The sequence below is a fragment of the Tupaia chinensis genome, unplaced genomic scaffold (genome assembly GCF_000334495.1).
Source record: "Tupaia chinensis unplaced genomic scaffold, TupChi_1.0 Scaffold000045_1, whole genome shotgun sequence".
Lineage (NCBI taxonomy): Eukaryota > Metazoa > Chordata > Mammalia > Scandentia > Tupaiidae > Tupaia > Tupaia belangeri.
In genome coordinates, this window is record NW_006159501.1 from 10,389,947 (window position 1) to 10,405,080 (window position 15,134).

The window sequence follows — 15,134 nt, forward strand, 5'->3', positions numbered from 1 at the left end:
GTGGCAGCCAGCCAGTGACAATACCAGAGGTTAAGATGAAGGCATCCGTGTCCACATCATTTCTCCTTCAAAAACCAGGACTCCCACATAAACCCCAGGGTGAGCACGGACCAGGCGCGCTCTCCTCCAGAACACAGGATCTGCCACAGTTGAGTCACCAGTGGACGACTGATGGGCAGGAACGAGAGCTACAGACTGCACGGTTTGTGTAAGTGGTGTTGTGGGTACTTCCTCTCAGATTCTGTGTCTCTGGTGACATTTCTTGAGGCTTTGTATTATCTCCAACAATCAGTCTTAATTACAGCCTTTCCTGGTGGCCCTGGTGGCCTGACTCAGCACATTACAGTGCTGAGTCAGCAGAAAGGAATTCCTCCCTCACTGTCACCGTCAGTCATCTCTGTGGGAAGTTCCTACATAGCTATGGAGAAAACAGGATCCAGATAAATTTGATGGAAAAGAACGCCCTCATCAGCAAGATCGGGGGTTTGGAACATCAGGAGGGCTGTGGTGGAATGTTAGGGGCATTTTAGATATAAATTGTTATTAGCTTTGGTTTAGGCAGAGATAATTTAGTATGAAACAAATGAGAAATAGGCAATAGATCAAAGCCTCTTTGATTTTAATCATACTTGCAGCACATATTACTTGGCAACTATAAATTATATAAATCTTTCTCAAGTAGTTTGAAAACTCTTTTATTAGGGAAAGTATGAACTTCCCTTAATAAAATGGGAAGCCACTAAGTTTTGAATTTGACTTGTATGTCAAAAGAAAGTCTTATTTATTTATTTATTTATATTGAGAGTTTTTTGCTATTGGGTGCATGCGCTCGCCAGAAAGACAGAGAGAGACAGAGAGAAGGAAAATGAGAAATCATCCCCCGCGGGGGATGGCCATGCCACATTCCCTTCTCCTTCATTCTCCTCTCGGGATCTTGGGCATGCACAAACACACACCCAGCGTGAGTTTTAAGCCACCGGGTCTGGGAATTGAACCGTGGTCGACTACATAGGAGTCCAGCGACATAGCCATTATGCCAACTGCTGGTCCCAAAAATGTCTTTCCTTTATCTTCCTATTTCCAAGGGTGTTTTTCCCCCCAGAAATACACTGCTATTGCCTGTCGCTTGTCTAATTTTAGAGACCATACATTCTAGGTGTTTTGGGAAGGAGCTGGGTTTCAAATACTTTATCTATTGTTCCCAAAGCTCCACTCAGGGACCCCGGTTGTAACAGTTTACAGTGGATACATCGTGTGCCCAGAGACATTTCTCAGAACATTATGTACATGTAATTATTTAGTCTTTCATGGAAGCTGTTGGAGTAGATGCTGTTGTTATTACAATCTCACGTACTTGGACAGTAAGACTTAGGAAGGTTATAACTTGCTCAGTATCTCCCAGACAGCACATAGCAGAGTTCTGGGTTTGGACGTCTGCTATTCTACCAACATCCTGCCTTGGAGAGTATTGATGCTCATGATTTTGGTTGTCAAGTCTCGGGTCTTTCTGTAACAGAGTTCCAAGATGCTCCCAAGATCTCTTCCCCTGGTGTGATGCCCCCTGTGGCCCCCTCCTGACTGCCAGCCCAGCATGGGAAGATGGTGGTCTTTCACTGGTTAGACTCCTGATCACTGACATTGAGTTAATCCAAAGAGAGATGCCCAATGAGCCTGATTTAATTAAGTGACGTCTTAAAGGGCCTTAAATTAGACTTTCTTGAAGTTAGAGAGATTGGAAAAGTAAGAGGGTCTCTGAGCAGGGTCACCTAGTGAGTACCTGCATTTAGCCTTCATCCTCCAGGAGCCCTGGTCATCCAGCGACCTTTAGTGAGAAAGCAAATCTTTCCCTCAGCAGCCTCCGTGATAGGACAAAACTGATTGGCCCCTTGACTTCAGTGGACTCTAGTAGAAGGCCCAACTAAAACATGCCAGATTCCTGTGCCCTGGGAGCTGGGACATGGTAAATCTGGATTGTCTGAAGCCACATGACTGCAGTAATAGGTTATACAGCAATAAAAAGACTAGTAAACCATCCTCCTCTTCCTCCACCATCTTTCTACAAATATTTCTCTTACAGGATAGTTCTTTCCTTCTACAAATATTTACGAGGCACTTCTTAATGTATTAGAATGTGTGTTAGGAATTCTAGCCAGAAATGGCCTGGAAAATCAGATAAGGTCTGGTCCCTTGAGCAGTGTGTAATATAGTGAGGGAGACAGAACTAATCAAACAACATGGGCACGTGGGCAACTGCAACTGAGATCACAGAGAGGATCGCCCATCGGACCAGTAAGACACAAAGAACTTTGTCTCTGACACAAAGAACTCAGGAAAAGCATTTCTCGAGGCAGAAGCAATTAAGCAACAGCTGGAGTGTGAGAGGTGATGACCAAGGCCAAATGACGGGGAAGGACTCTGCAAGTAGAGAGGACAGTGTGGACAAAGTCCCTGTAGAAACAGAAGGACAGGAATGTACCAGGAACAAAAGCAAGGTTCTCTGGCTGCAGTACAGAAATTGGGATGGAGATGCAGGCTGAATTTGTTCATACAAAGCCTGGGGTCACAGTCAGGGGTTTTCCTTTAATCAGGGACTGCATGCCTTAGGTTGGTCGACTATAACAAATGACCATCGGCTGAATGACTTACACAATAAGCATTTATCTCTTACCATTTTGGAGGCTGGGGAGGCCGAGATCAAGGTGCCCACAGTTCAGATACTGGGTGAGGGCCCACTCCCACTTACGCAGATGGCCCTCTTCTTGTTGTATACTGACATGGCAGAGAGGAGAGAAAGAGTGAGAGGAGAGAAAGAGAGAGAGAGAGTTCTCTTCTTCTAAGTATGCTGATCCCATCATGAAGACTCCACTCTTATGACCTAACTACCTCCCCAAAGCCTCGTTTCCTAATACTATAACATCAGGGGGTAGTGTTTCAACATGTGAGTTTTAGGGAGAGGCAGACAGGCACTCCACAGCAAGCAGGAAGCCAGTTATTGGAGAGCGTAGGGAGAACAGAGCATAAGAAGGCAGAATAGGTAGGAAGCAGCTATATTCCACAGGAGGACACTGAGATCCCAAATATAATAGAATGGTCGTACCAGAGAAGAAAAAATAGGTACAGATGGGCGACAGAGGGAGACAGGGCATGTGGTCCGGAAGTCAGCTGGGGGACGGGAGCGAAGTCAGCAGTGGCTCCCGTGTTCTCAGGTCTTGGGAACTCGGAGAAGAGGCAAGGCATGAAGACAGGGAGAGGAGTGAGAGCACTGAGAAGGACGACGGGCCAGCTCAGGTGGAACACGCACAAATGTCTACAGTAAGGGTGAACATGGATGTTTACCCCATAGCAGAGGCTGTGGAAGTGATGTGAATGGGATCTCTGATGAAGAGAAAGCCGAGAGAAAAAAAAGCCAAAAAAATGGAGCCATCTGGAGAGTTACTATTTCTTTCTCACCTATTTGGGTGACTCAAATTTTGTTTTTCATAAATAAAGAAAATGTAGGTTTCAATAACTATCCAAATAACAGAAAATTTTAAGTAATAACAGATGATATGAACTGCGTTGTAATTTATAATATATTTATGGACTATAAATAATAACATGTAAATAATTAACTTTTAGAGAGTGATATGATGTAATGATTGAGAACCAAGTGTCCATAATAATGACTTCCAGACAAGATAAAGACTCAGATAGAGATTTATTCTAAGTCATTTTATGGAGTTAATGTCTTTGATGTAGCCAGTCAGGTTTACCATGCTCAGTGTACTGGTCACTACCTGCCGTGGTTTTTAGCTGAAATGGTGTGTACTGTGGACTTTGCATTCAAGAAAATCTGGAAGACCACTTTAATTCTGATCTAAAAATGAATGAAGGGAAGGACTTTATAATTAATTATAGACCCACCAAATTATACGAGAAAGTCTAAGTTATAGGAATAAAATAGGATGCTATCTAGCCAGGAGATGACCTTGTGAGTGGCACCTGACACCCTCCCCTGTCATTTAACCCCCACATTTTCCCCGGGATTCTTGGTTTCCATCTGAAATCAAGCAGAATGGGTTCAAATCCCAGCTCTGACAGACACCATCTCTGTGACTCTATGGGACTTTTATTCTACAATATACTTGACTCTGTAAAGATTTCAGGATATGTAAAAGGCGAAGTGTCTGAGAAGAACAGCAGAGTGGTAAGTGGCAATTGCTTACCCTGCTTGTCCCTCTTAATCTAAAGGGACTTGTCTAAACTCCAGTTCTAGGTCTATTTTTTTCCCCATATAAAATAAAATCCTATCCTCTCAAGGAATAAAGTAACAAAGCAGTGAAATGACTATAATATTACCTAAATGCCTCCTGGGATACTGTGGATTGAGTGAGGGAGTTCATAAAAATCCCTAAAATTTCATTCATTTTCAGCAGCTATCTCTGACATATGGAAGGCTGTAATTTCACAAGGAAGTGAAACTTTACCTCCTACCAGGTGCCAATATATTTTAAGCAAAGAGATATTACAACTCTGGAATTATTGAAAACCTATGTTCTTTCCTTCCAATTTGCTTGCGGCAGACGTAAAAAGTCACATTTTCGAAATCAGCCTATGACATCATTGGGACTGGCTGCGATTGAGGTGACACAGCTGACAATGTGTGGTGTTGGAGACGGTGGCAAACGGTGGCCCACAAACGCTGGAGGACGACCTATTTTTAGCGTGTTGCTATGCACGTCTTAGCCGATTCTGTAAAAACTGTAAAACTCTCAACTCTCAAAATAAATAGATATTTCTTTGTCCCGCATTCTAAAACTCATTTTTTTCAAAACTTGCTTTCTGTTTTTTTTTTTTTTCCTCAGCTCACAGCTCCTTAAAGGTTAAAAGTCAGAAAGTAGATTGCCTTGTCCTCTTCATGTACCCGATTTCAGCTCTTTTAAGTGTCTAATTTACTTCAGTTCATCTTGGAACTAGCTCAGCACAGCAAGAAAACGTGAAGATGCATATAACCTACTGACATGGCATCTTGGAGAAGCATGTTGTGTGTGTGTGTGTGTGTGTGTGTGTGTGTGTGTGCACATGCAAGTGTGTTTGCCTCCCCCAAGGAGCAGCAGCCTGCCCAGTGTTCACTCTGCTCCTATTTTTGTCCTTTGTCATCACTGCTGTAACAGAGCCCACTGTCATCTGGTAAGAACATTTACTCACTGGATCTGACTTGGCCTGGGAGTGGAAGAAAAAATGAAGATACATATAACCTACTGACATGGCATCTTGGAGAAGCATGTTGTGTGTGTGTGTGTGTGTGTGTGTGTGTGTGCACATGCAAGTGTGTTTGCCTCCCCCAAGGAGCAGCAGCCTGCCCAGTGTTCACTCTGCTCCTATTTTTGTCCTTTGTCATCACTGCTGTAACAGAGCCCACTGTCATCTGGTAAGAACATTTACTCACTGGATCTGACTTGGCCTGGGAGTGGTGTGTGCACATCTGGAGTCTAGACTCAGCGGCTCTGTGGGCAGGCTCGCCTCCCAGGGCTCCACTGGCTCCGGTGCTTCATTGCCCAGGACTGCTCTGTTGATATAACTGGTGGGCAGCCTATCAGTTTCAGCTGCTGATGCCTGTTCCCCACTAGCCTCCCTGTCCCTGCCGGATCCTAGCTCTGACTGTGTACTTTGGACAGCCACCAGAGGACCCCTGCCCTGCTCTTTCCATGGCCCCTGGTACTCCTGTGCTTTGCCATAGCCAAGAGGAGGGATAGAGGTCAATGAGAAACCTCTTCAGGGGTGACAGGTCGCTTTGAGTTGGAGGGAAGGGCTTTGATGCATGTACTAACCATATGAGAGAAATAAAATGATGGAGAAAAGAAGGTTCAGACCTTGGAAGAATGTACAACGTCGGTTTGAGTCTTGTACCTAGCCATCGTGCAAAATGTGTGGCCTGGAGGGTTTCTGGGGTTCGGTATCTGCAACTTCTAGGGAAGAATGATGATGATCTAAAGTCGTTGGGAGGAACATAGACTTAAATAAAAAACGTGTAGGTCAATGTCTGCCTTGATGTGGAAAATTAAAACGAACTCCTTCCTTCTAGAATATGTATCATATATACAAATGGGAGAGTGATTTTTTGACCCAAGCAAGAAGAACAGCCTTGGTAGTTGCTGAAATAGAGGACACTTGTGTGTCTTTGGTGGGGTGGAGTGGAGAAGGGGCTGGGGAAATCTTCATGTGAGATGAGCAAGTTTTGAAAAGGGTCCAACAGGAATATCTGATACAAAATAGCAGAGACAAAGGCAACCACATTCTGTGGGGTGGCATTTCCCTTGTGAGGAGTTTGTTCTGTTCTTTTTAAAGAGGAAGCTGCTGCGAGGCTCTGATAATGGGTCGGTGACTTCTCTAGAAGAAGGCTTGGGATCCCTCAAGAGTTGCGGCTCCTCTGAAACATCGTATTTGACATCCAGCAGATCCTTAGTACATGTGCATGGTCCATTTTTTCAAGTTTCAAGGGATTCTTTTGTAGTGTGTTTTCTGCACAAGGATGCTATATCAACAACAGAGAAGATATTCGTATGTGCACCTAATTAATTACATTTGTAATATTGACACCTAAATAAATTTCCTATAAAAGTAATTATTTGGATGTTTATGCAGCAAACAAAAGCAGTAATTATTACTTTGGGAACATCTTTTCTGTTATTTGAGGTTGGCACACCTCAGCCTGCAGATCACAAGACAGAAACTGTGTATCTCAACTATTTACTCTCGGCCTCTTGACAGAAAACATTTGTTGATACTTATAATTAAACAAATAGAACTAAAAGGTGAGGTTTTATTTTAAAATCAGGAATATCTATCTGGCAGTATAATCTTATCATGATAGTCCCTGCTTTACAATCTATCCAACAGTCTCATAGACTACTTAGTCTGCTTGAGCTGTCCTAACAAATTATCATTCATCGGGGAGCTTGATTAAAATTTATTTCTCATTATTCTGGAGGCTGGGAAGGCCAGGATCAAGGTGTCAGGCATTTTATCTTCTGGTGAGGACTCTCTTTCTAGTTTGTGGACAGCTGCCTTCTCCGTGTCTCCACCTGGTCAAGAGGGAGAGAGCTCTTCTTTTCATAACACTAATCCCGTCAGAGTTCTCACCCTCAAGACCCCTCATATACCTAAGTATCTCTCAAGGGCCACATCTCCAAATCTATCACCTCATAGGTTAGAATTTCAATGTATAAAATTTTCGGGGGCAAGAATACAAACATTCAGCCCATAGCAACTGCATGTCCAATTCACATGATGGCTTAGGAAGCCCTCTTTCTCTCTGCCTGATGTTAGTAGCATTGTGATTTCCTTATCTCTGCCACTGAGGGAATTTTTTGCTACTTCTACTTTTGACACTTACGTTTTGGACAAATGATGAAGTATCTAGAAGTCTCTATGGGAGCATAAATGAAGAAATAGATCAATTTTCTGAGGTCATCAGAGAGATTTAACTATAACAGAAGAGAGTATATTTGACTTGGACTTTGGCAAATAGCAGGGACCAGAGCCACAGGTGAGAGCATACGACTAAGCCCTGGCTGAAGGTGTGGAACTCTGTAGCACGTTGCAGGATGACTGAGTCTTTGGGTAAGTACTTAGGCTTTCAAGCTTCAATGTCCTTCATTTTGGTGAAATGGAATAATGGCAGCACCTGCCCTCAGAGGCTGCTGCCTCGACCATACATGTACCTTCATGCTCCTCCCACACCTAAAAACAAGACCAAGCTGCACGTCAACCAGGCAGAACACTGTCTGTACCTTCTGGAAGGCCCAACTCAATGGAATCTCCTTGCAGTTTGGGACCTTGATTATAATACTGTATCATGCAAGTTCTCTTAAAAAATGACATACCCTAAAGCATGTAAAACACAATATGCAAGTTGCTTGCCTCTTGTTCCAATATGAGTGTGTGTTTGTCATTCTAAGGAGATGTTTGGCCTTTAACAGGAAACAACAATTAAAATGTTTTGATTTATGTTTGGCTTGAGTTTAATTTAATCAGCTATTATGTTCCAGTTTGTTAACTGTAGCAGAAATAGAACAGGTTGATCAAACCTAGTTTTTTAGTTTTAGCAACATGAAAGTGTAATCACTGGAAGGGCTAATTGATCCCTTACTATGTTTTAAAATCACGGCTATCGAGTCTGGTGTATAAGGAGATTCTAAAATCAAGTGCTTTCAATATAAGTCTATCAATACTTGGGATTCTACTTTATTTCAAAATTTTAAACATTCAGTCACTATAGATCACTATAGCTTATAAAGTTAATTCTCTTAGCGCAAATATACTTCATACCAGTCCAGGTGAAGATACTATACGTGTCATCAACAGCCATCCATTTCTATGTCCCATAAATGTCTTGCTTCTCTACTTTTCTCCTTGATTCCTGAACGATGCGGTGTATTATAACTTGGAGGACTAATGTATTATTTTAACACTGTGGTGAAAGTCCTGAGCTAACTTCTTGCTTTTATTTGTTTCAGTTTCATGGAAGTGACAAAATCAAACCCAAGTAAAGAAGATGGTACAGATTAGATTTCCTTTGGCTGGCACCAGAGTTTGCCAGTTCATAAGGAAAGTCTGTAGCATTAAAGGTGAGTGTGTCATACAGTTCACAGACAGCAGTGGCATTGCACAATGAGTGTGTGTGTGTGTGTGTGCAAGTGCGTGTATGCAGGCATGAGTATATGAGTGTACATGTCTATATGCACGAATGTGCATGTGTCTGCTTATGTGAGCGTTATATACATGCTTACACAAGTGTGCACGTGTCTGCATGTGCATGTGTGCAGGAGTTCGTGTATGTGCATGCAAGCACATGCCAGTAGATCCATTATGAAATAAGCTGATGCTCACAGTTGAGAGAATACCCATACCTTGAGAAATAGATAGCACTGACCCCAGGGGAGGTTGCCAACTCATGGGCAGGGGATAATGTGGAAATCTTGTCCCTGTTGATTGTAACATGTACTGCATCCCCTGATAACCTCCTGCCTTTGGATGGAGGTCTTGCCATGCTGGCAGCAGGATCTGATTTTGAGTCATGAGTTGTTCTCTCTGGTAGCTGGGTTTCTTCTGAGCCTGATGGACAGGAGCCAGAAGTCTATGGAGATGCTGGCTCACACCATGCTTTATCTGTGATGAGCCGGCTTATGTCCCATAAATGTCTTGCTTCTCTACTTTTCTCCTTGATTCCTGAACGATGCGGTGTATTATAACTTGGAGGACTAATGTATTATTTTAACACTGTGGTGAAAGTCCTGAGCTAACTTCTTGCTTTTATTTGTTTCAGTTTCATGGAAGTGACAAAATCAAACCCAAGTAAAGAAGATGGTACAGATTAGATTTCCTTTGGCTGGCACCAGAGTTTGCCAGTTCATAAGGAAAGTCTGTAGCATTAAAGGTGAGTGTGTCATACAGTTCACAGACAGCAGTGGCATTGCACAATGAGTGTGTGTGTGTGTGTGTGCAAGTGCGTGTATGCAGGCATGAGTATATGAGTGTACATGTCTATATGCACGAATGTGCATGTGTCTGCTTATGTGAGCGTTATATACATGCTTACACAAGTGTGCACGTGTCTGCAGGTGCATGTGTGCAGGAGTTCGTGTATGTGCATGCAAGCACATGCCAGTAGATCCATTATGAAATAAGCTGATGCTCACAGTTGAGAGAATACCCATACCTTGAGAAATAGATAGCACTGACCCCAGGGGAGGTTGCCAACTCATGGGCAGGGGATAATGTGGAAATCTTGTCCCTGTTGATTGTAACATGTACTGCATCCCCTGATAACCTCCTGCCTTTGGATGGAGGTCTTGCCATGCTGGCAGCAGGATCTGATTTTGAGTCATGAGTTGTTCTCTCTGGTAGCTGGGTTTCTTCTGAGCCTGATGGACAGGAGCCAGAAGTCTATGGAGATGCTGGCTCACACCATGCTTTATCTGTGATGAGCCGGCTTGGCACAGGAAGTGGGAACATCTTCATTGTCACTAGCAGCAGGAGCAGCACCAGGAGATTCTGCCTTCCTGTGCACGTCATCCTGGTACTGGTTTCTCCCCATGGAGCCCAAACCCAAACCTCTCTCAGAGAACGTCTGTCTGGGGCCTTTGAGAAGAGTTGATGAGTCGACTAAGAACTATTATTCTATAGGTCAAGAATTTGAGGTTCAAAGAAGGGCCTTTCCTCACACAAGGTTGTGTTTCCATTGAGAGAGCCGGAAATAAAAACGGCGTCTCCAAAAGTCTGCCTCGGGCTCATTGCACCATCTTGTGCTTCCTGTTCTTCTAGAGACTGATTAGAAGGTCGCTTACTGGGGGACAGTACTATTGTGGCTCCTGGCAGATAATACAGTGTCAAAAATTATTGGTTGGATGGATTAGTAAACGAATAAGTGGAACCAAATTCCAATGGTCCAGAGAAAATATCAAGAGGCAGAAAACTCCACATTATTCTTCTGCCAGAACAGAAAATTTAAATATCACACCTTGAATGGTGCCTAGTACTTAAGGAATTCTAGCTAAAACCATCATCACTGTGGAGACTGGCTAGTGGCCATTTTTTTCTGTTGCAGTATTGTCCTGTTTGGATTTAGCTTTGCTGTTGGAATTAGGATAAGAAAGTTCTGAATGACATCAGAAAAATAATTCAGTTGAAACCAGCCCTAGAACCTGTTCTCAAGAGAGGCTGTCAGCTTCTGAAGCTCTTACAGAAGAGGCAGCATCAGGAACACAGCTTCAAGGATCACCCTCCATGGAGGTGGGTAGGAGTCCTAGGTCTACCTGACTGTGACTGGTGTCATCCATGACCAGGGGTCCCAGTCCCCTCGCACTCTCTGGGCACACTCAGAGGATCCTAACATGACTTCCCTCTATTGTGATCACCAAACACTTTTCAATCTGAAGCATTTGACCAGTTCTTTACTTAAGAAAATCCAAAAGTATACTTCATGGATTTCTGAACTTCTAATTGTGTAAAACTAAATACAATTAGTAACCAAAGGGAATCTGTGATTTTTGCTCTCTAGTGGACAAATTCTTTCATGCAGATCAACTCATTTATTTCTCACGAATCTTAGGAGATTCATAATCCCCTTATACAAATTAAAATCTGAGACTTGCAGAGCCTGTGGCTAGGATGAGAGAGAACCTGAGGTGTCCTGTTCGTTTGTGGGTCTGCTCTGGTTCCAGTGTGTGCACTTCTCCTGTGTCAGCCAGTGCTAGACCAGATCTGGGCTAATGGCACAGAGAACGCACCACACTGTCTCCAAGGCACCTGCTGGTCAATACACATGGCCACCTGCTATTAAGTGCCTTATACCTCGTGTTTTGTTCAGTTAGATTGTAACTGGGCAAAGGGGGAAGGATGGTGGCAGTTTCTGGAGAACATAGATGAAAGGAAGATTGTGAATATGTTAAGATTAGTTGGTTGGTAGCTAGAAACCTCATTCTAATCCTACCCGTCAGTTTCCTGTGTGTGTGAAAGCTGATTCCACTCCACAAGGAGTTTTATCATTTACCCCACAAGTGGATTATAGTTGATAATCGCTCAGGAAAGCCAGCTCTGAAAGCTCATCTTCCTATTAATTGCAGTAGACTCTGGGTTCTTATAAATTCTTTATAATCTCAAATTATGTTTTATCTATTACCTCCCAGAAGCCAAACTGTAAGAGCTGGCTTTTTTTTTTAAGTGTTAGAAGGCACATATGCTTGCCAGAAAGAAACAGAGAGAGTGAGAGTAAGAGAGAGAGAGAGAGAGAAAGAGAGAGAGAGAATAACCCCATTGGGGTTTGGTCACACTGAAATTCTTTTTCTCTATTCCTCCATTCTGTTGGGATTTTAGAAATGTACGCACATGTGCCATGTGCTCAGCATGTTTTCCGAACCACTGGAGCCAGGATTGGAACTGTAGTCAGCCATGTGGGATCTGACTCCCTTAACAAATAGGCTCTCTGAACTGACCCAAGAACTGGCATTTTGCAAAAGTTCAGCGTGTACAGAGAAACCAAATGGCACAATGGTTGCCTAGGTTTTGGTTTTAGCCCTCCTTAGCTGTGTTATCTTGAACATGTGATCTGACTTTTCTCAGTCTATTTTCTGATCTCTAAGTTGGTGATTAAAAGAAAATAACAACTTCAGGGAGTTGTTGAAAGAATTAAATAAACTGATGAACACAAATGTTGATAATTACTCCTGGCTTGTGATATGTGTTATGTATTTAATAATCTGAGTTATCACTACTATTTTTTTATTCTCTATATGCTATATCCTGCCTTTTTTTTTTTTTTTAAATCAGGGCCCCTCCTCAGCCAAGGAGTCAAGGAGTGAATTGTGACTGAACTCAGGCGTCCTGGATATCTCTTTTTCTTTATTATCAATTCTCACGATGGGAGTATTTGGGTCCATGAGACACTGGAGGACTTTGAGGAGGGTTTTCCTCTCTGATAAGAGTGAGGTGCTGCAGGGAAGGCTCTGTGGCCCAGCCCCTCTCCTGCTTACTCAGAGCTGTGAGGAGAATATAATGTTGAAAGCTATAATATATGTGACCTTAGTGGGAGACATTCCTGGCCCACTGGGGTGGAGAAGCAGGAAGAAGAAATGACCCAGTCAAGTTTGTTCAGCCCCAGAACCAACCCTGGCACCAACTCTATCCAGTCTTATTCTCAGTGAAATTGTTAAATGTCCTTGTGTTTCAGTGTCAGTTGGTCAGTTATTTTGCCATATGCTCCACACAGTGCTCCTAATACAGTCTCTACATGCAGGAAACTTGTCCCTTAATCAAATCAGCCATAGCGAGGAGGAAGGGTATAATGAGTACTAAGCGATTCTAGCAGAGTTGCTGCAAACAAGCACTAGATTTAGCTCTGTGCTTCCTGGCTGCCAGGGGGAAAGAAGAAAAAAAAAACACACATAATTTTGCATGGCACAGAAGATCAGAAAGAAGGAAACAACTAATTTGGGTAGACGAAATTGTTTCAGCAAAAATTTGAAAAGCCATATGCACATTTAGTGTGGTGGAGGTGACACTAGAAACATGACAGGTACCTTTTGATGATTTTATATCAAATCGAGCTGGTTTTATGAGATGACTTTTTCGGGGGACAGCTCCGTGTTATGGTTATATGCTGTAGAAGCTGGATTCCACATAGGGATATGATTCAAATCCCTGGCCCAGTCAGCTTGAAACAGGCTGGGCAGGTGTGCAAGTGCCCAGGGTCTGACCGGATGGAGGACTGGAAAAACAGGACATGGACTTGCCCGGACCCTGTGGAGAGTGCTCATCTCTCTTGCTCTCTCTTTCTATTTCTTTCTTACTGCCATGTGTGCGTGCACATGCTCTATCATCATGAGCAAAGAAAAGCATTTCTTCAACGTAATACACTGTAAGGTTATATGCAATTCAATGTAATACAAGCAAGATTATGATGATAATAAAAATAAATAAATTAAAAATAAAAACATTTCTTTAAAAAGAAATAATATTACTTGTTTATTTTTTAATTTTTTTTTGTAAGGCATCTTTGACTTCAAATAAAGCCAAAACAAAGCAAGAGCATGATATTAAAGCAAAACCATTGCTGTTTTCTCTGTGTATTCCTCTTCTTGTCTTTGCTTCAATTTTCTATCCCTATTTCATTAATTTTATCTTCATCCAGTTGTGTCCACTTGATTAAGTTGCTTCAAATTATATTTCAGGACCAGAGGAAAAAACCGATTTAATGGCATAAAAATATAGTAAGTAGAAGCCGGTGGTGGCAAAACTGGATTCCTCACAGCAGAGTCTGGTTCCTGTCCTGGGGCCTCCTGGAGCAGCCAAGCCGTGTTCATGTACCTGTGATCTGAGCTCACTAAGACTGGGGAGAATTGCATCATTAAGCCCCTGATGGACTGGGCTGTAGTTTGAATATGCCTCCCTAAGATTCATGTGTTAAGTAAGTTGTTATAACAGGATGAGGAGGGTAAAAATTTGATCTAATTATAGTGTCAAAAAGTAGGGGTTTGGGAAGAGATAAAGATTAAAGTTATAAGAATGGGCCCCATTATTGATTCCTGGTAGGTTTATAAAGAGAGAATGAGAGAGACCACGGACACAGACCACATCCTCCTGCCCTCTGCCGTATCATGGCATGGCCAGAAGACCTGCACCAGAGAGGGCCATTGGTCCCTGGACCCTAGACCTCCAAATTGTGAGCCCAATAAACCTCTATTTTATGAGTCACCCAGTTTCAGGTATTACTGGCATGTTGGAAATATCTAAATGTGATGGACTAGAACAGAATGCTGTTTCTCAGGTATTCCCTCTGGAAGGAAATGATTGAGCTGAAAAAAAAAAAGAAGAAGTCCTAATCAGAATGACATGGATTCATGTCAGCAAGTTTAGACAAGAGTGTGCATCCTGATCTTATAGCATCTGGACAGAAGTGCAGTGAGTCCTGCCCGAGGGGACAGCAGGGTGCTGAGTGCCAGGCTCTGGCAGCACTAGCTGGACGGAGGTAGAGGGAGCCACACAAGATGCCAAACTGCCCTGGTCAGCTGTCAACATGGATGGGTCATAGCCCTGGGAACTGTGTTCTGTCCTGAGAGGGGAGCATTGGCAGGAAATCCATATTGATTATTGATGACCAGTTGCTTGGGCACAACTGCCTGGCATATTTACATTTGTGTTTTCTTTTCAAGTAACTACCCCTAGCTTCTAGCTCAGACATCCTGGTGTGTGTTACTGGTGCCAACAGTGATCTCCATGCACTCCTAGGTAGGACAGAAATGGTTAAGGGCATGGGAGGGACTTTACAGTTTGTGAACTCTAGCTTTTAAAAATATATCCTGCAAATAAAACGTTCGCTTTTCTCCCAGAGCATCTGAAGAGAGAGTAGGAAAGAAAGAAAAGCTGTCATTTGTGAAACAGGTCTAGGACCTGGTGCCAGAAAACAAGCTCAGAGGAAAAGGGGCCTAGGGCACAGTGGCCTTTGTGCTGTGGGACTTGGGCCATTCGGGGGCAGGTCCCTTTACAGACAGGAGTACTACTGGGAGTTTCGTGACTTTCGAAGGGAATGAAGAGTCTCTGTTGGATTTCAAATTGGGAAATGCTTCAGAAAACTCAGCAACATGCAAAAGCCACTG